Below are 26,373 nucleotides of genomic sequence, written 5' to 3'. Positions count from 1 at the left end.
CGCGGCTCCCCAGACACTGCGGGGCGTCCCACACCGCGAGGGGGGGTCCGCGCATCGGGACGCCGCCCTCCGCCCCGCCAGCGAGGCCGCCTCTGCCCCTTTAAGCTCCAGCTGTTCTTTTCTGCGGCGCCTATTTTTAGCTCATCCTCTTGGTAGCATCCAGCTCTGCCCCCTATTTCTCCGCGGCTCCCCCCCCTTTCTACCTCCCTCCCCTCGGTGGTAGGTTCCGCGAGGAGACGGCTCGGGGACTGAGCATGTCCGAACGCGCTCGGCAGCGGCCGCCGCGCCGGGGCTGCGCTCGCGCGCCGCGTTCGCCGGGCGGGAAGGAGAGCGCGCGGCCGGGGGCCGTGTGAGGGGGGCGCGTGCCGCCGCCGGCAAGTAAGTTGTTCGCAGAGCGGGGCGGGGGGCCGGGGCCGCGCGGGCGGTGGGGATAGGGAGGGGCGGCCGGGTCTGCCCCGTCCCCCCCCGTGAGGGGTCGTGCGAGGCGGGCCCTGCTCCCCCCTCGGCTCTGCAACTTCTCTCTGGTTGTGTTCGGCCCGGCTCGCGGCTCCAGAGAGGCGTCCGACGCCGTCAGCGCGGAGTTGCGGCGTTGAGGGGATCCGGGAGGTCGGGGCGAGGTGGGGGGTGCGCAAGGGGAACGCGCGGGGAGCTACGGTTGCCCGTAGGTGATGCGCTCTGTGCGCCTTTCAGTTCAGTAGGGGTGCAGTATTTCTGTGTGTCTGTCGGTAACAAATAGCGACCCGCGTCCCAAGTTTTTCCCTCCGAACACGGGATCTCGCTGTTCAGTTCTATAAGGGCTGTGCTGTCGCCGTCCCTTCCGTAACAGCTCAGTTCGGATGCTGCGCGTCGCCGAGCCCGGGGGAGGCGAAGTTCCTCATCGGCTGCTGACGGCAGCGACGTTTTGCTTCGTTTCCTCTGCTGCCAAACGGCAAAGGCGTCAGGAGCCGCTCTGCTGCTCGCGGGAGGCTCGTTGTCGTCTCCGAAGTTGTACTAAAGCGGCCAATTAATTTAAATGATTTAATAACAGGGAGAGGGCAATTTGAGGAGACGCGGAACGTTGCCTGTGAAAATGCTGCTGCTTGGCGGCTCGCTGGTGGCAGAACTGGGCCAGCCGGGGCCGGTGGGTGCCGGGGGGGGGACAGCTGCCTTCTTTCACGTCCTGAGCCTCGTGTCGGCTGCTGGCACTCCGGGGACGGCTGTCCTTGTGCCTTGGTTTGGGTTTGATGGAATGCGCACAGGGACGAAACTGCACGTAAGCTGAAGTGTCTCCAGGCTGAGCCTCATCAAAATTTAGACGTGCTTTAAAGTAGTTAAAGACCAGAACCTGCCGACCCTGCTGTGTGTATTCACGGTTCTGGTAATTAGTGTTACTGCGATGTAGACAAGGAGGCTGCTGTGTGATCGTTTCTGCAACTCTTCCCCAATCCCTAACGAAGCAAAAAAATCCCGAAGCAGCCCCCCGTGATAATAAGGTGGGATTTTATCTGTGGGTTTCTGGAAGCTGCTCAGTATGTGCGATTGGGATATGACTTGCACATCAATAAGCTGCTGTCCTGTCAGTTCCATTTTTATGAGTATGCAATAATGGGGGAAAAATTGAATTCTTGAGTAGATGCCTTCTGCTTGCTGCACAAGACCATCAGAGAATGCAGCAGGAAAGAACAGCTTGTGCTACCTGTGTTGACAACAGGGGAAAAATAAAGAGAGAAATTTTTGTAGAATGTGATCTGCCATTTTATTTCTTGTGATTAGATTTGAGCTGCAATAATAATGGTAGGTAACTTAAAATTGTTCAAAATGTTAGTAGCCTTTAAAGGCTCTGTTTTTTAAAAAAAGGACTTTCCTTATATTTGAGGAGTAATGATTTGTTTAATAGGAGGCATTTGTTTTACATTTACTGCTATGTTGTCTTAATACTTCTCGTTATGACTCTAGAGCTCGTATAGATTGATAGATGATTTCAGCATCCTAGACGGGTAGGCACTTTCTGATAGTCAAAGCATATACAGATAGAATATACACATGTTTTTAAGTTGTACGCTTTCGTACGGTGTCTTTAGAGTCTCAGATGATTGTTCATCTTTTGTCCAGACTTCAGCCCAGCTAATAGAAAAGAGAAGATTGTTGGGGTGGCAGTGGGGTTACATATTAATAGTTGTGAAATGTCTAGCTAGCAGCTGCAGTGTTTGCACATAGCTATTTCTCCCTTCAGGCAGAAAAATAATAATCTTTTTTCTCCGTGTATTTTTTTTTTTTCCTTAAAAGCTTTTATTTCTCCACTGTTCATTTAATCTAAGGATATATCTTACTGGTTTTGCTTTTCTTTTTGTAATAAAGTGTGTCATCTCACCTTATAGGTACTCATATGTACTTATGCCCCTAAGATTCTGGAGGGTAACAGGAGTGCAGGAAGAAATGTTAAAATGTCTTTTTTAGAAAACAAAAAAAAACCAACAACTTTAATTATAAAACCAAAAATCCCTATTAATAATGCCTTAGGAAATTTCATAGGCAGTTGATTACTCTTTAAGGTTTGTAGCTGGAGGCAGTAGTCTAGGATTATCAGCATTACCTGTCAGCTGATAATTGCTGAAAAGGTCTCTTAACTTCCTTTTTGTTGATGAGCTACCATAATTTCTTTTTCACCCTGTAGTGAGCTACTGTTGTTCCTTAAGCTACTATAGTGAAAATATTCAGTTAAGTATTTTACTGGAACGCACTGGGAGGTGACAACCTTGCAGAAGCAAACAATTATTGCTAACAAGCATGGTTCAGTGTTGGGTTAGCGTGAGTTGCTGCATGTTCATGAGGGGATTCAATTAGCAGATGCTGTAACTTTTGATGATACAACTGTGTACTTCAGTGTAGGATAGCTTCCTTCTCAACTGCAACAGACGCCCTTTGAGGTAATGCACTCTTCTTTGATTTGTGAACATCTGACATCAGGGGCACAAGGAAGAGTTTTGGTCAGGAAGTGAACTGTGTGTGCTGGAACTCTTGGGGAAGACCTATGGAAAAGGTATCGCCATCTTCAGCTCATCGGAGTTGTGTGCCAGAAGCAGATGCTCACGTGGTGCACTGCAGCAGTGAGCTGTAAGTTATGTTTTAATTCTAGCATCTGTTCCTACCAGCTTTACTCGAGATTAAACGTAGAGATGGAGAAGATATCTCCTTGATATCTCAGGAAATGTTATGGATATGTCAAACAGTTTCTGTCCATGATAGAAAGTTACTGGACCTTAAGGTCAAAATCTTTCAGATTGTGCAGAGATGTCTGTCACCAAGTGAGCTTATCTATGGCTGCAGCAGTGCAATTAGCAAGTTTCTCCTGTATGCCAGATTCCTGTCTGCATCTCAAAGGGATCTTGGCCTCCTGAACCCACTTTCTTACGTTGCTCTAAAAAAACAGAGATAGGAATTCTGTTTATTTACTTATTTTGCTACCCGTTAAAGAAGGATTTGGAGAGGAAGAAAAAGGTAGGGGGAAAAAGAAAAAGAGAGAGGAAAAATATGTAAACCTGCGTTAAACTTCCACAGCTCTTGAACTGAGAGCAAACTGGAGATTCGGTTCCTTAACTCGTAGGTGACAGGATGGGAAAGGACCATTCAGCTTCACTTTATTATTGCTCAGGAATACACTGAGGTATCTTTTTTCGTTTGAGGCATTCTCATTTTATTGAGAAATCACATGAGGAGAGGGAGGCTGGAGACAGGAGCAAAGGGAAGAGAGGACAGCTACCCACAAGCTTGCTGTTACCCACCAGCATGTTCTGATGGCGTTCCCCATAGTCATGAACAGACTGTACAAAGGATGGTCCCTTCTGTGGGGGCTATGCAATATGTTGTCCACGTAGTCCAAGGATGGCAACATGGAAAGAATAGATTCTGAGCAGAAGGATAAGAAGGTATAAACTCCACTTTGTTTTCTTTTTGTTGGATCCAGTTGTTTTCAGGCCTCAATTGGTAAGTCTATGCCAACACGTACATTTCTGGTGAGCTTTTATTCTGGGAGGCTTTTTTGTTCCAGATGGGGAGTGTTTTTCTCTTTGGAAAGTTTTGGAAGCTTTTTGTTTGACTGATGTTTTTTAAAAAAGAATTGAAATTGAAACTTTTGTAGGGGCAGTAGGATTCCCTTAGCCCCAGCCATAGGCATTATTAACCAGTGGGGCATCTGTGGTGACTTCCTAAGGAAAGTTAGCACCCTAACAGGAGGGAAAGAACATGAAGTGGTCTTTAATGGTGAAATAGATGCAAGTTTTTTTTAATACTTTGCCATAAATCTATCTGATCAAAAGTGAAAGATGAATGAAAGAGGAAATTCTGAACACTAAGCAAAGCATTATTTTCTTTCTTAATAAATCATTGCGATGCACAGCCCTGATCATGCACTGCGTATTCAGTTGTTGAATAACTGCAGCAATAATAAGCTTCTCTATAAGAAGCATCTCTAATGCCCTCTCCTCAGTCTGAATAGCTTTCTAAGTTGCTTATACAAGTTCAAAGTGGAGCTGCTTACTTAAGCAAAACTTTATTTGGCATTGATAAAAATTTCCTCAAGAGGAACTTCATGTTTGGTGTTTTTTTTTTTTTTTTTTTTTTTTACTGGAAACTGCAAATATATTGCTATTCAGATACTGTTGTCTATTTATTATGAGTAAGAAATAAGTACTGTACCTCTTTTTGTTCCAGTTCTGGTCTTTCTATTTTGGAAAAGCAGAAAATAAGATGTTGATTGTACAAGGACTTTAAATGAAGTAGTTAGCAAAGGAGGAAGTTTTTATCATAGAATCCTTAGAGTTGAAAGGACCTCTGAAGGCCATCTAGTCCAACTCTCCTGCAGTGAACAGGGACACCACAGCTAGATCAGATTGGTCAGGCCCTGATCCAGCCTCACCTTGAAAGTCTCCAGTGCTAAAGCAGGGGTGTAGTTTTATGCAGTATTTCAGATTTCTGGAACTACACATTCACTTAGTTGGATTTTCAGTGGGGTCACTGGCAGAGCTTAAGCTATGTGAACAAAATCAAGACCTATTCTGTGGAAGATACTAACCTTGTTGGTGTGTGAGTAAAAGTCTCAGTCATACAAGATCCCCTGTATTGTATGCATGTTCTTCAGAAATCAGTGACCAAAGAGTGACAGTTTGGATCAGCCTGGGGTATATCCTGTTCATCTCTGTGACAGCGCAGTTCACATCTGTGTAGACATGGACAAGTGATACTTAGTACAGAGCTTGGAGAGCAAAGTTGTGGCACTTTGTATCTAACTCATAGCACCTCTCGGAGAGACAAAGTGTTACCCCTACTAGTGTAGGCACTGGGTTCCGTGGTACTACCTGTGCACTTTCATTTTGAAAGGTGGTCTAGCAGCTACCTTTACCACATCATACGATGCTAGGAGCCATCCTGTCTGTCTTCAGTAATGAACTCTTCCATTAAAAACAGTCCGGAAAAGAAATGTTAACACATTCTGTGGCTGCTTAATTTATATGTCTATTCCATTCTTATACATATACTTTGAACTTGCTCTCTAGAAACAGGAGGAAAAGAATCTGCTATCTCCTCTGCTCCTTTGTGTAGAAAGCTTTTGAGACACACAGACATTAAATTCATGGGTAAAACATAGTACACTTAAGTATTCCTGTGGATCATAAGTTTCCAGAAACCTTTATAAAATATGACGTGTGCATGGAGACAACACTTTGATACTATAAATATAGGCAGAACTTTTTTTTTTTTTTTTCTTAAGGCATAACACAATCAGGTTCTATGGAGGCATGGTCTGAAATAACAGCAAACACATTATTAGCTATTCCTTAATCTAACCATTGCTGTAGAAATGCTTAGTAATAAATAATCTTCCTATTTCATAAATAATGCAGGACATACTAAAATGTTAGTATTTATAGTCACTTCAGTGAAATTGGATTCACTTTTGAGTTCTTACATTTCCTTTGCCATTTTAAATTATTAATATTGATATATTTCAGAAATAGATATCTATATACTGTCGATGTAGAAATAATCTATTCAGTCATCCGTATCTCTTGTACTTCAATTCCAAGGTGCCTACTATGTGCAGTTGCACTGGAGAGGCAGGACATCCAGGCTGTTGACAGGAGCATGCTCTGAAATGATAACTGATGATTGATACACCACAACTTCTCAGCTTCTGAGAAGAAAAGATGCAAGAGCTTTTAAATCCCTTTTAGAGAAGGAAGCAATTTGTATCCAGGACTAAAAACAATAGTAACAATGAAAACAGATACAATTGGAATCAAAATACATTTGCTTGTTCCACTTTTAATTCTACTTTGAATCTTATTAATCTCTGTAGGATTTTTCAGTGTTTTTTCTCTGGCTTTATGGTTATATTTTTCTTACTCCCTTCTCCAGGAGTCAGGCTGAATACTGATTGCATGGAAGTATTATTACCAGAAGCCTAATGCTGATTTATTAGTAGCCTAATCTCACATCTAGATCAAACTTCCAAGACCTTTGTGGTACTATTTGAATATTTTTCAAATAATTGCACTGACTTTAAATGTGGAGTTGACCAATGGATAGAGGCCCCACTCAAGGCTTCTGCTGACGTGGTTAATTTTTTTGCTGTGGTCATTTTCTTCATATGCTAGTAAGGATGCTAGTAGCAGGAATTGACTGGTCTGTTTGGAACAGATGACTTGAAACTTTTCCATATACCAGCTGTATATTGCCTTTTTTTTCCCCACATTTTTTCTCTCGCTGAGGCCTACCTCATCGGAAAGCTTTTAATGTGAGTTTATACCTCACCAAGAACTGAATTACTTAGACACCTCTAGTGTGGGAACAGTAGAGTAGTCATGTGAAAGAAATTATGAGGAAAAGTTTAAAGCAGAGCTAATGTTTATTAAAGCTTCAGTGCTCAATTGACTACTATTGTCCCAGTGTCTTCCTGTATGCTGCGTATACTTTCTGCAAACTTTCTATGGTGGAGCATGTATTTACTTGTAGAGGGCCATGTGCCTTCAACTGTTTTTATGGTAATAGTCTATTTTATTTACAAATTTATCAAATGTCAGGCTTTGAATATAAATTTTTTTTTTAGGTGTACCTGCAATAACAGCTGCTTTACATTCTTTTCCAGCGTAGCCTCATGTTTTCTTTATCCTCAGGATGTTTTGGGTCTAAAGCAGTATCAGTGTTGCTGTGTGGCACCGTGTCTGAGGGTGCCTCCAGGCACAGCTTTCCATCAAAGCGTTCCCTTGGCCAAAGGTCCCTGAGGGCACAGATTGTTTCCATGGGTGTGCTGCCACATCTAAGAAGACAGGGTCAAGCCAGACTTATCCAACATTTGCGCTTAGCCGCTGGCAAGAGTTATAGAAGTGGTAACTGAAAAAGTGGAATTTTGGGTATGTTGTTTAGTTCTTAGTATCTACACAGCACTGAATCACTGTGATGTGCTTGGGGTTTAGATAACATTCTGAGCAAGCATTGTAACTGAAATGCTGGGTTGGAAACTGCTGTCCTTTGAACTGAGTCCCATGAGAGAGAAAAGGCTTTGGCTTTCTGAGCAGGTTAGAGCTCGGGTGGGCTTCCTGGATGAAGTTTTAGGGTTGGTTGCTGTGAAAATCCAAATGAAGTTGAGATTGTTGGAGAGTGCTGATGGTGATGGATTTGTAGGTTGCCTGGATAGGACTTGGGGAAGAGGAGAATGACATTGGGCAGGTGGGGTAATGTGCAAATAAGCAGCCTGTGTCTTGTGACAGTATGCTTTTAGGGAGTCTAGATGGAATCTGAAGTTTCTGATCCTTCCTACGATATTATTGCATTTCAGGGAATCTCATTTAGTGTCTTATCACCTCATAGCCCCTGTACTTCTCCCACTTACCACTGTGAATTGAATTTAATTAAGTACCACAAAGGTCAGAAATACCAGAGCTAAAGCAGCTGTCCAAAATAAGATGGCATTTGAAACAGCATTCCACCTAAGCTGAGTTTCTATGTTTCAAGTGTTTATCTTAAAATAAAGGTAGTACTAGCTGCACAACGTACTATGATATGAAAAGATGAGTTTATATTAGTTCTGTGGAATGCGCTTACACTGTGGTTCTGGTCACCTTGGCCAGGCTCATGGGGAAACTACTTCAGTGTCATTAAGGTACTAGAAGTTGCAGAGGAGCAACGAGGATCGTAGCAGATGTTGAATATCTCGTCTGTTTGGTCAGGAAATATCTTCTCACCTGTTCTGTTGGTGTTAAACAGTGAACACCAAATCGGCTCACCATAGTTCTGTCACCACCCCCTAATTTTGCACTAAACCAGCAAAAAAACAAAGCTTAAAAAAAAAAAAAAAAAAAAGCTCTCCATATCTGAGGTGAAACTTGACCTGTCTGAAGCTTTAAAGGGGAGATAATAGAAATATACATTCCCACTAAGAAATACCAAGAAATAAACAGTCTGTTTTGCCCAACTTTCAGAGTACTTTGTAGGGATGTGCCCTAAAAGTAAGGGGGGTACTGCTGACAATGGACCCAAGGGAACAGCATGGAACTTGCTGAGCATTGGAAGAAGTCTCTTCACCAAGAGGGTGGTGAGGTTCTGAAACAGGCTCCTCAGAGCAGTGGCACCAATACTGACAGAGTTCAAGAAGCATCTGGACAGTGCTCTCAGAAATATTGCTTGATTTTTGGTTGATACCTTGTGGAGCCAGGAGTTGAACTGATGATCCTTTTGGGTCCCTTCCAGCTGGGGGTTCTATGTTTCTAACGGTAGCAGAGGCAGAATATGAATCTGTTACTGCTCTTCCTAATAACTTTTAACTCTCTCAGTCATTTCTGGTAATTTTTGTTTCTCAGATACACAAAAAGGCAGAGTTCTTGGAAATGACATGGCAGCAGGCAGTAGGAATGAACTGTGTAAAGAGAGAATTACATGTCATCCTATGTGACTTTCTTTTGGGGAACGTGGGAGACCAGCGGCTGGAACCCCTGGGCTTTCATCAGTTGAAACAAATGAAATTCTGAGGGAATCTGGCAATTGGCATTAGTAGGAAGGAAGTCGTTCCACCTCCATGAAATGTGAAAAGATTCCTGTCATATGTTTTAAATTCTTATAATAACTGCTAATTCCTTTCCACTTTCTAATTCTTCTTGCTGGTTATTGTAATTGTAACTCAGAATGCCAGGAGTACCTGTTTGTTTTGCTGTCTATCTTAATGAACTTAAGAGGAAGAAAAAGACAAAACATATTTTTAAGAACTACTGTTCCTTTATTTATTCAGTTTCCTTGGTTACATATTTATGAGGGAGAATTTCTGACCAAAAAAAAACCAACAACCAACCAAACAACCCACCAACTTTCAGTATCCTCTCATAGCTTTAACATTAATATGACTTAAATAATTGTGAATTATGAGGTAGAGTTTTCTAATATAATTTTAAATGATAATAGACATTTTAAATGCCCACAGTCATCCTGAGTTTTTTCTTCATTTTTTTTAGCCATGCCTTGTTTAGTAAGTTTGGTTACCTTAGAAAACAATCTTGTGATTTTTATTTCTTTAAAAAACGTCTCTTCATATATTGTAATACCCAATCATGTTATAGGTCAGTTTTCCTTATTTATTTTCCGAATGAGTACCTGTACATCAATCTGTAAATTGATGCAGAATTTGACTTTGAATAACTTCTTCTGTCAAGCACAGCAACTTTTGTTTTTGCTTGAAGATGTGCAAATATTTTCAAGGTGAATTAACTGCTGTTTGCCAGAATGAGCTGGATTTTGTGCTGTGCAAAGACAAAAGCAGAAGTCATCGACGTGCTTTAATGCATACATGGTAAAACAATCCCTTCATTTAAGTGCATGAGTATTAAAAGAATTGTAAAGAATAGTCTGGGGAAAAAAAATGTGGAGGCAAGCTTTCTGATGTGTAAATTAATATAAAGTGTTCCAATCTACAGAAATACAGATTGGGATTGTGAAGCTGGTAGAAGCAGCTTGTAGTTTTCCAGATGCTCATACCTGACATTTTATACTGCAGTGCTTGCACAGAGCACGACGCAAATTTCAGTGCATCAAGCATTCAGTTTCCATGCCAGGATTAAATTACTCAGGTTTGTTTGGAGTTCTGGACTGATGCAATTTTAAACCACAAGTGTTTTGTCATGTATCCTTGCTCAGGAAGTTTCTTGTTCCATTTATAATAAAAATTGAATTGTGATGAATTAAGATTATGACCATATCTGAGCTGCGGCGCATCTGGACCTTGTACTTTTTTTTCCTACTTAAAATACGCATAACTGATTGATTTGGACAACAGCTGTTATTGTCTGCTCTTGGTGCAGTGTTATTTACACATAAACACCTCTCCAGTAGGCAAAGAAAGGTAAAATTTCCTCCAAAGAAACCAGATTGAACATCTACTTCCCCACTTTTGGCAAAAAATGCAGCACTATTCATATAGAAACTTCAGTCCATAGTCCTTGAAGACACTGTCTCCACACATACAGCTACTAAGCTGTGCAGGAACATTTTTAGGAGAAGCATGAGAAATGGTCATCTTCAGTAGAGGAATATTAAAAAGTAAGTTTTGTGACTTATATTCATTAACTGCATTATATATTTATGTGGCCCAAGACAATTTCTCTTCAGTCAGTGTGGTCCGGACATATCAGAAGGTAGAACACCCATGCTTTAGACCATTATATTCTAGTATTGTTAATAGGCCACACTGTTAACACTTACAGAAATAAGTAAAATTAGTGATGAGAAATGTTTGTGAGACCACTAGGAAAGCACTTCAACAACTATAGTAATGTGTGAGGCTCACTGATATAAGGCATGGCTCGAGTATGGTTGGTTAGAGCTGAGCTGCAGGAAGAATATTTAATTCTGTGTTTACGTTAAAGCGTTATCAAGAGTTCGGGACAGAAGTTTACAGAAACACTGGCTCTGTTATGAAGTACTGTGATGAAATTTATGCCTCAGCTTGTCTTTTGTTGTTCTTTCCTCCTTGCACAAGTTATCTGTATTGGAAGTTCTGTTTTAGGTTGTTTTCTACTGACTGGTGCTGTTGTTAGAAATCTTTAGTGTGAATTTATGACCTAAACGAGTAAAGCCATACAGAACAACAGTGCTTTCTTATTGAAACCGAAACATTTAACTCTAAGAGAAGACTTCACTCTGTGGGATCTTGAGTCTAGAACAAAGCCATACGAGATAGACTTAGGTTTTATTTTCACATATGGAAGATGATGGATAATTGTCCTAAGTTAACTCTACGAATCAAAGGTGGTGAAAGAGGTTCTTCCCATGTGCAGGATCAGCTACAGTGCACTCCAAACAGCTTTTAGCCATGAATGGAGAGTATTTTACCTCCTGTTCATCAAAAGGGAAGCAAACATTGTGTTTTTTAACTATAAAAATTAATATATATTCTTGTCATCTGCCTTCTGGTTAATCGGTGACATGGAACTAGACATGCATGCTAGCAAGGGTACTAATCTGTATTACTATTTTTAATGTAATAGCACTTAAAAACACCAGGCTTTTTCTGATGCATCACTGCTGATTTTGTGACTTTTACATGTGATTGGCCATTAACCGCTGTTCACTGCAATGGACAGAATGGATGCAAACCTACTGTGGATGGAACAGTGAGAAGGCTGTGGAATGGCTCACATTGGTTCTGTGATACAAATCCTTGAGTACTTCAGTGTGTTTGTTCTTCTGTGGTAACAGGCAGGATGTGGGGAGAAAAAAATGGCATAAATCATAGAATGGCTTGGTTTGGAAGGGACCTCAAGGATCATGAAGTTCCAACCTCCTTACCACAGTGGGGTTGTCAGCGTCTAGATCAAACAGTAGATCAGGCTGCCCAGTGCCCCATCTAAGCTGGCCTTTAGCACCTCCAGGGGTGGGGCATCCGCAGCTTCTCTGGGCAACCTGTTCCAGCACCTGACCTCAGTAAAAAACTTCTCCCTGACATCCAATCTAAATCTCCTTGCTTTTAGTTTAAAACCGTTCCCCCTTGTCCTGTCACTATCTATCTGTGAAATAAGTTGATTTCTTTCTCTCCTGTTTATAGACTGTCTTAAAATGTTGGAAGGCTGCAATGAGGTCTCCCTGCAGCCTTTTTTTTTTTTTTTACCCCAGGCCGAATAAACCCAGTTCTTTCAGCTTGTCTTCATAGGAGAAGTGCTGCACCCTGCGGATCACCTTCTTGGCCCTCCTCTGGATGCTTCTCCAAAAACTCCACCTCTGTCCTGTGTTGGAGGCCCCAGACTTTGAGGCATACTCAAATCAAGCTCTTACACAGTAACATTTTGTGTTACTTCTTTGTTTTGCAACTTTCAAGTAAGTTTGCTGTGCTTGTCAACAAAATGAACGTTACAGAAACAAAGCAAAAAAGCTTGGTTCTCTTCCAGTTTGTTTAATTCCTGCTAAAATACTGTTTATATTTGGAAAGGAACAATCCTGAAACATTCCAGTTACAGTTCAGACCTTTTGGTTGATGGCACTGTTGATGACACTGGGTGAAAAAAAGTGAGTAGGCAGTAGATTTGTTGTGATGGTTGAACTGCTTATTGTCTCATTAAGGTGTTATTGTTTTCACTTCCATTTATTTGTGGTGGGAAAGGCAGATTTAGTATTGCGGAGACAAAAGCATTTCCAGTTTCTTGATTGTAGTCCTTACTTAATGCTCTTAGCATAATCATTTTTATAAACCTGCTCCTTTACTGTATCAATATGGGCCAAATTTATCTCTGTGACTCAGAAGCAGTTATAATAATACTGATGCAGACAAATGCTTCTCTTATTTACAAGACTGTAATAGTGAGAGTATGTTTTCTGTATGAAATACAGAACCTACACCGATGTTATATAAATATTCTCTGACAAGTGTTGAAATTGTATTTTAATTATGTGACAGTGCTCTGCTTTTGTCAGTTCCCAAACCTCCCCAAATAGACCTGCATTTTGTAGTGTAATAAAGGCAATTTATGTCCTCATATATTCTGTTTGGATAGTGGTGAGGTTGTCACTTTGGAAAGAAAACACTGTCACTGTTACTTGTCTTATGCCTTGAATCGTTTTGCAGGTGCCACTGCTGACTACCACTAGAAAAATGCCTGATATAAACAGTGTGAGATTACATGGACTTTACTGCTGGTGGTCATGGTGCGTACCTGAAACAGAATAGACAGAGGAATCTGCTTGTACACAAATATACAAAACTTGAATTACCTGTCAGATGAAGGTGAGAAACTAGTGTGTGCATCCTGCCAGGTGGGAAAACTAATGCCTTTAACTGTAGTTAGCGGGATTAAGATTATACTGTATAGTTTCTCTGAATTATAAGAAAGGGAGTTGAAATGCTATATTAAGAAGAGGCACTAAACAAATGACAGAATGCTGTCAGGCATTTAAGAGGTGAAGACACATGAAACAGGCACTCTCCTGTGTTCAGCCTGTACCTTTCAGGATGATACTTTTCCCCAGTTCTGAGTGGAGATCACAGCTAAGAAGGGTAATGAGATAAGCCCATCTTGGCTAAAAAAAGAACCTTAGCTTGGTACTAAGTCTGAGGATGAAGCTCATGGAACTGTGCTTCGGACTTTCACCTGGAACTGCAGAAGTGCATAAAAACTGGTACTGCAGAAGAGCGTAAAAACTGCTCTCCTACTTGTCTGATGGGGCTGGGGGTTCCGCATCCTGAAACCTGCGAAAGTTCCAGAGTGGGAAAAAATCAAGAAGAGCTTTCCTAGTTCAAGAAAGAGTAACTAAGGGTTTTTAAGTTGGTATTTAAGGGAAAATGGATATTGGAAATCAGTGATGTCTTTCTGATCTCAATTCCACTCTTGGAACCCTAAAAGTCAGACTTCTGAACAGTGGACTGAATGTCCAATGTCATTTTGATAGCACTTGAGCAAGTAGCACAGTTATTATTGATGTCGCTGCATGTACAGAGTTGAATATAACAGTAAAAAGCCCAAGAATAAATCTCTTTTTTTTTTTTTTTCATATAGAAATAGTATTAATTTCTATATGTGCTGGTCTCAGTTGGGACAGAGTTGGTTTTTCCTTCACAGTTTCAGGTATGATGCTGTGCTTTGGTTCGAAGAGAAAGCCAGTGCTGATAATGTACTGATGTTTTCGTTGTTGTTGAGCGATCTGATACAGAGCCAGGGACTTTTCAGTTCCTCAGCTTCTCGTACTGCTCTGGCAGTGAGGAGCACAATTTGTTGGGAGGGGACATAACCTACAGCTTAAACTAGCCAGAGGGATAGTTCATACCATAGGACATCATGTGAAAAAAAACTTGATGGTGGTGGGAAGTTGGCTGGAGGAGCCGTCATTGCTTGAGGACTGGCTGGGCATCCGTTGGCAGGTGGTGAGCAATTGAGTTGTATGTCACTCATTTTGTATATATGCATAGTACATGGATAGGTAATTATCATAACTGTTATTCTCTTTTCCTCATCTTTTATTTGTCTTAGTAAATAAGTGTTTATCTCAACCCATGAATTCTATTTTTTTTCTTTCCTGATTCTCTCTGCCATCCTGCTGGGAAAGGGGAGTGAGTGAACAGCTGTGTGGTGCTGAGCTGCCTGCTGAGTTAAACCATAAACACCGTACTAATAATGACTTGCAAAAAAAGAAAAAAAAAATTAGAATACTGAGAAGCAACTAAATACTTCTTAGAAAGAAAGTGAGGAAAAATGTCCATCAACTCCAGCTTTATTAGAAAATATGGACTGCATAATTGGCTTTATTAAGAAAGGCATAATTAGATCCAATTTTATTGTTTTTTCACAGTTGAAATGTCCTATGTGAGGATTTATAAATCTTAAAACTCTGCAAAGCTCCAGTACAGGCAGCAGATGGTTTTTTTTTTTTTCTTCTTGTTGATTTTAGGGTATTATCAGCACTCGCAGCTACCTAATCCCAAACCCATTTTACAATTGAATTACTTGCCATTTTCATGATGTCTTCCCATGAGGTTTCTCTGAGATCTGTCTTTCCAATTACCATTTGCTGTCTTTCAGCACTACTTTAATTTTGCAGTGCAAATGTCTCTGGATCCATCGCAGTTCATTTCAGCCTCCTCTCTATTTCCATGCAATTTTCAGTCCCAAATAATTCTGAAGATTTTTCTCAAAAAATATCATTGGTAAAATACAGTGAAATGTAAAAAGTATTATCAAGCATCTGGTGTTTAGAGTTCATAGTTTCAAGCTTTTCTGAAAAACTGAAAGAATGAGACTGATTTTCTTTTGAATTGTTGCTGGAATTGAAGCTTTACAAGGAATTGTAAGGAGTTGGGGCTTTAGGAAAGTATTCACTATCATGACATGAATTTTTTTTGAAGTAGGAGAACTGAAATACTTTAAGTGAAAAAAGTGTAGTGCTTCAAGCTTATGTCTTTTATCTAATTTCATAATTACCTGGAAAGTAGAGAAACCAAAAGCAATGCCATTGAAAGATTATTATTTTTGGCTAATCTCCTGCAGTGCTATTCCCAAAGCAACTACAGGTTGGCATGATTTGGGAGGAGCCTGAAAGATTGTCTGCTTCCATCCTCCAGAATTGAAGTTGTTGCCCTTGGTTTTTCACAGCGCTCAGTTCCTGCTGATTTCAGAAGTTCGAAATACTTTCCTTGCTGAAGCCGGTAAGGGCTGTGTTTAGTATGGCTGAAAACCAGATGGAAGGACGTTTGCCAGAGCAGTGTTCATAAGGCCTAATCTTTTAAGGCACCATCACTTAATTGCTGTATTAGCTAGCTAATGACTAAATGAGGCTTCTGCTCCTCTGCTTTTCTTTGCCTTTCAGTAAGTATCAGCTCGGGAAATTATTTTCTTAAATGTTTTCAGATGCTCACTGAGTGTCTGATTTTTCAGTGTAAGTTTGAAAACTGCAACTTCTGTTTTCAGGTTTTATAAAGGACAGCACATGCACTCAATTCTATCACCGCATTTATTTAAATATATCTATTATAGGAAAGATAAAAGAGAGGGAATTTGTTCTTGGGTGTTTGGCCACAAAAATGGTAAATATTACAAGTATGCTAACAAGCTGAGCAGTTCTCCAGAGCTGTTTTACACTGATTTCTTTGAATCATAGTATATCCTGAGTTGGACCTCCAGGGATCATCGAGCCCTGGCTGGAGTCCTGGCTCCACACAGGACCACCCCAAATCGAAGCCCTTTATCTGAGGGCGCTGTCCGAATGCTCCCTGAGCTCTGGCATCTTGGTTCCCCGTGCAGCCCGTTCCGTGCCCGCCGCCCTCCGCTGCAGCCCCTGTCCCTGACCGCCACCCGCCCCTCCCCTGACGCAGCTCCATGCCGTTCCCTCGGGCCCTGTCGCTGTCACACGGAGCAGAGCTCAGCGCTGCCCCTCCGCTCCCTGTGAGGAGCTGCAGCCGCCATCGTGCCTCCCCTCAGCTCCTCTGCTCCGGGCTGCACAAACACAGCGGCCTCAGCATTCCTCACACTTCTTGTCCTCCAGACCCTTCTCCATCTTTCCATCTCCTTTGGTTGATGTATCCTGCTTTTGAATTTCTCCAGCTGTGTTCTTAAATTTCCTGTGTTCCTAATGGTGAATCTGATGTTTCTGTTTTGTTTCTTCTATGGTTCTTACCCAGTTACTTCCTTGTCAGTGTGGATGATATTTTTTCTGCAGTATCTTATTTGACAAAGTAAACCTGCATGCTGGTGAATTTTATTTGGTTTTATAGTGTAATTTCTTCTTTAGAGTGACTTTCTGGCATCCGTTTGATGATTCAAGAAGCTTCCTCCTGCGTACAAATTAGTGGAGAGCTCACCTTACCGACTTTTGTTGGGAAGTTTGATAGATTATTATTATTTTTTTTATTTCTTGGGAGTTCTGGAGTCTTTTTTTTTTTTTTTTTTAGGGAATGGGCTGACATGGGTATTTGGGGTCATTTGTTATACAATGTCTTTCCAAGTTAATCTTTGCAAGTGCTCAGGGTGAAGAATGTTTTAGTGGGAAGAAGTGTTTAGTACAGCCCAAGGTGTTCAGCTGTGTTTAGGTATGCGTGGGTCTGATTCTGGCTGCAAGATGTGATGCTGTTATCTGTTGCATTGGGCGTGCTGTGTGGAGAAGATATTAGCCCAAAATTTTATGCTGGTACAGCTTGTTTGGAAGTTTTATTTTGGAGTGAGACTGATTGATTAGAGGTATGTTAAATGAAGAGGGACTTATATTTGGATATGGCCATGTACTTTCAGCGTTCCATGTCCTATTTGTCATATCTTGCACTTGTCTGTAAGTTAAACATATTTATCTTTAGTGGATTACTCTCTTTTCTTAAAATCTCTTTCTTTCTTAAGATCCAGTTAAAATAAAGTACTTTGATCTAGATTTCTTGCAAATTGCAAATTGTTGTTTAATATGAGTGTAAAAGGTGTTTTTTGGTTTTAGTTTTAAATTGCAGTTCAGTTGTCAGATGAGGTACTGCTGCCTTTTTATATGTAGATTTTGAAAGTAGTTATTTTAGAGTCAGTCTTTCGTGAGCAAATTCTCCCAGTATTTAATATTCTTGTCATATTATAGAGGATCAGTTTGCAATGTTCTTGGAGGGAATGGTTTCTTCTGCTGTCATTAGATTAGTCTTGAGACCTTGTTTTCTAATTACCAAAAGAAACCCTGCAGCATAATTTCATATAGGGGAGAAAAACTGGGAAAAAATGCACAGCTGAGATAAGGCAAAAAAAGCAAAGTTCCTGAGCAGCATCTTAGAGATGCTTTAACGAGTTGCAGGTTTTCATTTTAGATTTTACTTTTGTTTGTAAGCTATTTAGAAAGAAGAAAAGATAAGTCCCTTTTTTGCAGAAAGAATGATCTCTCCTTATCCCTAGCCTTTCCCTGTGTATAGCTGCTGCAGAAGGCAGTAGCAAGCTCATACGCATGTAGAAGTAAAGAAAAAATAGTTATTATAAAGATAAACATGAGAGTCAAAATGTGGTGCTCTGTAGACTCTGGGTGACCTGTCCTCTTTCATGCCAGTCTCATGGGATGTGATTCACATTTTCCTTTTTCAGAGTTTTTCCATTCCCTCTTTTTTTTTTTTTTTTTTTTTTTTAATTTTTTTTCCTTCCTTCATGTGAGAAATAATTACTTCTGGCAGGGATGCCTGCTGGGGGCCTCTGAGAGAAGTTGTGGGCCCAGAAAGTGCTCCTGCTGCAGTGACTACAGATGGCATGCAGGTACCATTACTTGCCATCTGAGCCATTTTGTCTCTTACAGCTAATCTGTCTTTTATCTTTCTCTTGTACCTCATCTTTTTTTCTTTTTTTTCCCCTGTTTTGTCCCTTAGGGACAAGATGGGAAATGTGTTTTGTCACAAACCAGATGACGTGAACAATGCTTGTTTGCATTCTCTTACCCATAGACATGCTAAGGGCTTAGAAGGAGTAACTACTGATCAGCATATTCAAAACCAAAATAAATAGGTAAATTAACTTTTTTTCTCAATTTATGTCTACTTGTAGATACTGAGCATTTCATATCTATCACCTTCTGCCCCCTTAATTTTAAGCAAGTGTCTCAATTCTAAGAATCATATTTGGAGCTGTGCAAACCAGAATTTGGAGCAAAATGGAGTTTCTGGTGGAAGAAAATACTTACGGGAGGTACTGCTGCAAGGAGGAGACACCGCAGGCCCGCTGTGGGGTGGCAGTGAGGCAATCTGGGCAAACCGGTCATGCTGCTGCTTGCTGTGTTCACTTTGCTCTGAGCCACTCACAGTGAGATTCACCACAAACCTAACTAAATGATGTTCTCAGTTATGTTTAGACATTTGAAAATGAAGATTCTGTTCAGTTAATTCACTGCTGGACAAAGGGATTTACATACGATTTCGTATAGGTACAGGTTCATGTTGAAATGTGTCTTTTTCATCCTTTTGAATTCACTTTAACCAAAATATGCGACTGTAAGTGATGGATCCAGATAGATGAATTGTGATTTCTATGTGCTTTGTTTAACAATGGTGCAGGCATCTTACTGTAAATTCAGGAAATACATAGAAAAGCTTTTTCTTAAAGTTACGCTGCTGAAAAGAAGGAACTATTTATGTTCTCTGGGCATGGGGTTCTTTAGCTATGTCATAGTGATGAACAGAAACTCCAAGTTAATCTGACTTAGTAAGGAGCTTCCAGAATCGCAAGTTAGCAGATTCATAATCTGACTGTGTGTACACACATGCAGTCATTGACCTTATTTTTTGTGGATGTGCTTCATCACTATAGCTTTAGAAGAGCCTAATGTGTTTTCCCCATTACCTAAATTGCTCGAAAATGGAAAACAGGCCTATCTGTCATATATTTCCTCATGTAACTGCATTATGCCTCAGCTGAAGACCGAGTGCTGTTTTCACATTCTTATGCAATGCTTTTAATCCTGAGTGATCAACGTCCTTTGAGAATTAGAACATCCAGTCTTTTCATTGCTCTTGTTTTCACAGGCACACAGTACACACACACTTGTGCCACTTAGAAACTCCCACTAGAAATAAACTGATTAATAACAATCTGTATTTGAGGGCTCCCCTGCCGGACCTGTTGTCTTTTTAATACTTTCTATTCTTGTCTTTATTATGCAAAATAGTGTTCCTCGTTTAGCTAACTAAGAAGAGATGAACACAGAACTCTTAAATTCTACCTCTTTAAAGTGCTGAATGTTAATTGGATTTCTTGCTAGAAGCTGCCTTGAGAAGCAATATGACTATAGTATAATTGCTTGAAAGCAAAACATCTGCAAAGCTGAAAAAACATCAAGTAGGTTTGTTTTATAATAAGGTACTTGACAAGAATTAAAGTGATTAATTGTTTATTTGCCACAGCAATAGTATTTTACATTCTGGTGGCTTGTGTCCTCAGTTTTTCTCAGAAAAAGCATCAGATAAAAGTTGAAGAACACCTGAGAAGTGGGAACACCCAAAAATTCCTCCTTTGAAGTACACTTATACATTATTTCTTTTCTGATATTAAGCTGGTAAAAAAAAAAAAGATGACAGCTTGGGTAATTCAAATCCCATTTTTTTTTCCAAGATAAGGCCAAATTTCACAGACTGCATCTTTCTGCATTTTCCTAGACCTAGTTTCATGCACTGTCAGTCCTGACTGTGCGTGTGTGAGCAGCGTTATACTCTATCGATGCCGTGATGGTGTTTCTGTTACATTTAGTACTGGAAGTTGGATGCCTGGGGGGGTTTCATATTTCCTGCCACTCAAGATATCAGCGCTGTGCTGTGATGGGATGGTGGTAACTGTGGGTGCGAGCCCTGCTCTTCTGCATCTTTTCCATTTATGTGACCTTTTGACTTTAAGATTTAAAAAATGTCAAAACTGGAGGCAGGTACTTAGTCATTTGTTCCATCCAGAAATGCTGGCTGCAGCCAATTCTCACCACCTAAAGAAAAGGAGGCCATTTATTCATTTATTTATATATTCATTTACTCATTTATTTTAACCGTAAGTACACCTGAAGCTGACTGAACAGCAGATGTCTGGCTAGCACCTGTATCTGAGCAGGTTTTAATTAATTTTATACCCATTGTGCATTTTTTCCCCTCTTGTTCCCACACAGAGATTGATAGATAGACTGCTTAATGCAGGAAATTTAAGAGTTTAAAGAAGAGGAGAATCATATTTTCCTATCCGGAGATTTTTGAGGTAGTGTATTGAATTGTCTCAAATGATGCTTTCCTTGCAGATCCACCCACTCCTACACAAGACTTATTGACAGGCTCCAGTTTAGGTCTGCACCTGTGGTAAAGTGGTAAAGTAAAGATTACCGTAATCCCAGTGGAATTTCAGTTTTGCGACGCCTCCCGGGACCTTGCAGGAACTGCCATATTTTTTCACCCGTTTTGGACTTCTGCATTTTACCAAAGAAAAAGCCTGGATCTTGACATTAGGGAGAATTTCACTGCTATGAAGATGACATGCAGAATGGCATCTCCTGGCACATTGCTTTTTGTAACAAGTTGACTGATGCTCTGCAAAATGCAGCTGAGCAGCTCCGTACCAAATGAAGCATCTGTCTCTCACTTTCTTTCTGGCTTGGCAGTGTGCCTCTTGCCTTCCTGACAACAGCAGAGCCCTGCTTTGCTCGAAGAGCCGACCAAGACTTCTGGATGTGAACCATCAAAGAAGCCATTTTTCATCTTGCCTTCAGGTGGTTTAGTCTCTCAGTGAATCTGTCCTTGCTCGCTGTGGTTGAATGCCAAATGCTGCTGTTTAATTCACGCTGAACAGCATCATAGTGTACTGAAGGGCATGGAACTATTTATAAAATTAGGAGCAAATCTGTGAGTTTAGTTTCGAAATCTGATTTAATGTGGTCTGAAATTCAGTGAGATTTAATGAGAAATTGGAAAACAGGCATCTTGCAGACCACTGTCTTTTTAACACAGTCACCCACCCACTCCAAAATACCTCTGCTGGGAAATTTACAGTCTGTTCAAATTTGACTTAAAATACTCTGCCGCTGCCCACTATTCACAGACAAGCTTTGACTCTGAATGACCCCCTTTCCTTTATGAAATGATTGGATTATTATTATTATTATTTTTTCCCATGTAACTGTATTGACTATCACTCTGGGTAGTTCAGCTTCCCAGATGCTCTGAATAAATTGAAGTAAAACATAAGTTCAGTGACAGTGATAATTGACCTGCTAGTAATATAAGGAACTGGAAGACAGTTTGTAATGTGTTAAAGTCATGGGTATTTCCTGGGTATATCCACTTCCTATTTTGAGGAAATTAGACATCAGAAATGGCAGTTAAGGAGAAATCTGTAGGAGAGAGGTAAGCAAGCAATCACCAAATGAAAACCAAATTGTGGTGGGAATAAACCTGCATGATACAGAATGGGTGTATTTTTTTTTTTACCTGTGTTCAGGGCTAAAAAGAGAAGCAAGACATTCTGCTTTCTTCCCTCCTGCTGTTGCTGTAAACACTCACTTCCAGTCACCTCTCCCTAAAACACTTTTGAGTTTTCAGGCATTATCTTACACGTCATCTCTCTGTTACATGCTGCCTTCCCCACTGAGAAACTATTACAGCAAAGGCTGCCCACTGTGATGAATGTTGGCTACCCCAGGGCAATGACATCCTTCCTGACTTCACTTGTGGGCTGCTGACTGTGCCTTCCAGGAGACTTACAGGAAAGATCTTAATAATAAATTGCTTCTCAATTTTACTACTTATTCTTAGCTAGTGGAATAAATATAAAAAACTAACCTGAAGGAAAAGTGTTACTTTTTATTGTTGTGTACAAAGTAACAACTAATATAATTCATTTTGCCTGCAGGCAAGAAGGAACTATTTGCAAATTAGGATGAGGAAAAATGTTTGTGTGTTCTTCCTCTACCTGGTGATTCTTCCTGTAGCTTAAGAAAAAAAATATCCTTTTAGCTTCTAACCTGTGCATGGTAGCTTCAAGCTGCTCATAAATTGAAGCTGCTCAAGAGTTCTCAGTGATCAGATTTTGATTTCCTGTCACAGACAAAATGAAGCCCAGAATGCTGTATTTAGCTTCTAGGAATACTCTTTCCATGTCTGTTGGTAATTGCAACAGCTTTCTCTTCTCCAGGTTAAACAAGCCCAACTCCCTCAGCCTTTCTTCATAGGAGAGGTCCTCCAGCCCTTTGAGCATCCTCATGGCCTTCTCTGGACCCTCTCCAACAGCTGTATGTCTTTTTTGAGCTGGATACAGTAATGCAGATGGAGCCTCATAATGACAGAACAGAGGGGGAAAATCACCTGCCTTTTCCTGCTGCCACTGCTGTTTTGATGCAGCAAAGGATACAGTTGGCAAATTTAACATTTCTAAAGTGAAGAAGTTTAAATAAATTATAGACCTTAAAATTAAATAATAACTTCCTTTAGTGTCTTTGTATTGATCAGAACTTTTGTAGCCTTTGCTGTGACCAATAGATGTGTTCAGTTCAATCAAGGACTCTGTTTAAGCAGGAGAGAGGCGTGGGTATTTCTAATATGAAAATAATTTGCTTAATATGTTATTAATAAATCTTTTGATTTGAAATGCTGTATGAGCTGTTGATTCCAACAGAAGGTATGGTTTGAGAGGTATTATAATAATACTCAGATTTAACTCATGGTGTCTAATTTTCTAATTCATTAATCACTAGAATCATCACTGACATTTCTTCTAACTTATTAGCACAAACCTTCACATTAGCAAATCTGTTCTCCCATTCTTTTTTTTTTTACTACAGACAGTTTTTTTGGTAGCTTTCTTTGTTGTCTGGTGGGGAAATCCGTTGGGCCAGGCTGAAGCAGTCACTGTTCTTGCTGTTGTGTGATTCAAATCCTGATTGGGAAGAACATACAATGTGAATGCTCAAAAATACATTGAGAAAAGAACAGTGAGAAATGAAATGCATCATCTGTTCCTTCTGATGGCCACAGGGCTGCCAGAGAAAGGTATGGTGTGCCAGATACAGACCTTGGCAAACCCTCATCTACTCAGCACTGTACAGAGTCTTGCTTGTTGCTGTCTTTCTGGTCACAGGCACAGTGCTGTGGCAAAGGGTGAGGATCTGACTGTCTGGGTCTGACTCTTTTCCAAGTAAATGGAAAGCTAGAACAAGTTCATTGAGAGGTTAAAGAGAAGGAGCTGTGTCAAAGAAAACTCATCTTACATTCTAGGTGATTTTCAGAGCTTACCTGAAGCTGTAAAGAGGCAGCAAAATAATTTCCATCTTTTGTTCTCTAACATGGTTTATTCCTATCAGCTCTTAGCTTGAGGTCAGTGAATGTACAAGAACATTGCAGTGGATCCTCTTATTCTGTAAGACAGTGGACATGATGATGGTGCTAAAGCATGCTGTATTCAAACCACTTGTTCTAGCTTAATGTTGAAGACCCTTCCAGCCCAAAGATGACTGACAGACTAGGTATTTTATATTTTTTAATTGTTATTCAAGCTTTGAATCATATGAACTTGGTGTTTACTCTGAAATACATAGGAAAGAGGATGAAAAAAATCACACAACACATTAGTAAATTCTTTTTGAGAAGTGTGATATTGTTGGAAATTGTTGGATTTTCAGAATTTACAAAAACACATGACAGAGTGATGATCTGTGTAGATGTTGTGGGGAAAACGAAATCTGAGAGATAGATGAACAGCAAGGTAAATGTTAGCCACTGATGTAGACTATTGAAGAATATTAAACTAGAATATACAGCCAAGTTTATCTCATGAAAAGTAATAAATGCTTCCTATTTTACTTTGTTCTGTGCAGAATGCTCTCTCTGGTTTTGGCCACCTGTATCTTAATACAGGAGGAAAGAGAATCTGAAGTCAGGATAACACACCCTTTAGGAAGAATCATATTCTAAGTTGCTGTTTAACTTAGAAACAGGTGACTCCTGAACAGTGCTCCAGTATGCGAGAACGCTATTCTGAGAAATAGGGTAAAGTTCTCTGTGTTTACTGGTGAAGGAACAAATGGCAATGAGCTTTGCTGGTTGCAAAGAGTATTATTTTCAGGGAAAGGATTTCAAATGTTTAGGATTACATGGCAATACTGCAGACAGTGCAACCTCCCACATTGGAGTGTTTAAGAATAGGTCTGTCAAACAGCCATGACATTGTTGAGCACAACTTCTGTGGAAGTCCTTAGTTCTGAGGTAATCCTCTCTTAATCCTTTCAGTCTTTGCTGACTTGATTTGATGGATCTTCTAAGAATTGTTTCTTCCATGAAAGCAGAGATCATTTTGTAACTTGTAACAACTTACAGTGAATCCTGTTCTGCTTGCAAAGATAATCAGTTTGTTGGTCTTTGGAAGTGGAAGGTCATTGTGTGACTTCAGAATGGGAAAAGTGAGAGGGAAATTAATGAAGAATCACCTTGAGCGGCCACAGCCATCTATGGGCCTTTTCTGTTACGATAAATCCTCCTTGGCCTTGGCTGTGCATGGTAGGATGAATTCTGTTTGTGGTATTTTGAAATCTTATGCCAAGAAGTGAAATATTTAAGTTATTTACAGAAATTGAGATGCAGTCTTTGGCTTAAGGATTGGTAAAGAGTTCCTTTACAGATCTTGCCCAAAAGATTTTGGAGTGACAGAGCCTATAGTCTGCAGTGCTCTTAGATCAGATTCCAGCTGAGAACTTTACTGTGCAGCAAGCTGTCATCTTCAGAAGCAGCAGAACTGGAAAACACAGCAAAACCTGATGCTAATATGTATAAATGGTGAAAGGAAAACAAGGGATTGTCGATATTATCTTTCAATTTTTGTATTTATGGCCTTAAAAATACGAGATAGAAAACATTAATGCAGTCAAATGGCAGTGGGATAACCAAGATGATTGTGAATGAAAGGAGTTTATTTATGCTGATAATATAGGAATGAATAGATAGACATGCCAGCTGATGAGGTGAGACAGTAAATTAACTGTCTGAGAAGAAGCACTGGTAACACACTCAGGAAAATCTGTGTTATTATGTCTTGGGTTGTATTCTTCTACATACTAATGACTAAGCATAAATAACTTCCCATTGTACTGAATAAACATCATTCTTTTCATTTTCTTTCCCTTGAATATCACAGAATAAATAAACTGTAAGTGCTTGAGTGATTGTTTAGTTATACATTCTTGTGTTAAAATTACTATTTTATATCCTTCTGCACAGTCAAGTGACATCTTTTCTTTAGTTTTAAAGAATTATCAATGAAACTTCAGTTAAAGCGCAAGTCAGTATTGTAGCGTTAGTTTAAAAGTGGAAGCATGAAAAGCAGAATCTACATATTTTTAAGATAAAACTACTATTGCTATTTTCCACAGCATCTTTGATAAGGTAGAAAAAAATGGATCTCTTTTCTAACTGTGGTAGCTATTAAACTCATGTGCTTGATATATTCTGCTCTGTCTGTCCATGTCATACTCCCCTTGGAATTAGTCTGGCTAACTGCAGCCAAAGGTCATCGTCGTCCTCCAAAAGCTGCTGTTTTTGTTTGAGCTGGTGAGAGATTTGGGTCTGTATAATCCTGTTCCCTGTTTCTTGGCAATAGTTGATCACATTTAGCTGACATCAGTTTATTCTGAGGCGAAAGAGTTTTTTTCTCTCAGTGCATGTGAAATACTCAATTGAACTTTAAGTACCCATGCCTTCTATAGTGGTGAAAAAGAGTACGGGAAAGATAACACTTCATTGCTTTGGTCCCTGGAGTTGTTTCATCTCTTTCTCTCTCTCTCTCCTGCCTGTAGAGTGACATACAATTCTTGCAGTCCTCTACTGCTGTTAATTTAACAATGTTATATTTTGTTTTCAACATTAGCAAAAGAGATGTGGAAATCTGATAGTGTCTCAGATGGCATTATCAGGTAGGA

The 26,373-nt window shown here is 40.1% G+C and overlaps 1 protein-coding gene across 1 annotated transcript in view; it reads left to right on the top strand.

Annotated features, from left to right (window-relative positions):
• Positions 1 to 344: 344 nt before the first annotated feature.
• Positions 345 to 26,373, top strand: part of OXR1 (oxidation resistance 1) — a 240,229-nt gene continuing 214,200 nt past the window's right edge. The window contains exon 1 of the mRNA XM_042836422.1: positions 345 to 378. The gene's annotated coding sequence lies outside the window, so the exon portion shown is untranslated. The remainder of the gene's footprint in view (positions 379 to 26,373) is intronic.

This window comes from Centrocercus urophasianus, unplaced genomic scaffold, assembly GCF_019232065.1.
Source record: "Centrocercus urophasianus isolate 14NV4802_14NV808 unplaced genomic scaffold, USGS_Curo_1.0 seq_11, whole genome shotgun sequence".
Lineage (NCBI taxonomy): Eukaryota > Metazoa > Chordata > Aves > Galliformes > Phasianidae > Centrocercus > Centrocercus urophasianus.
This window is presented reverse-complemented; position numbering and strand designations above follow the sequence as displayed.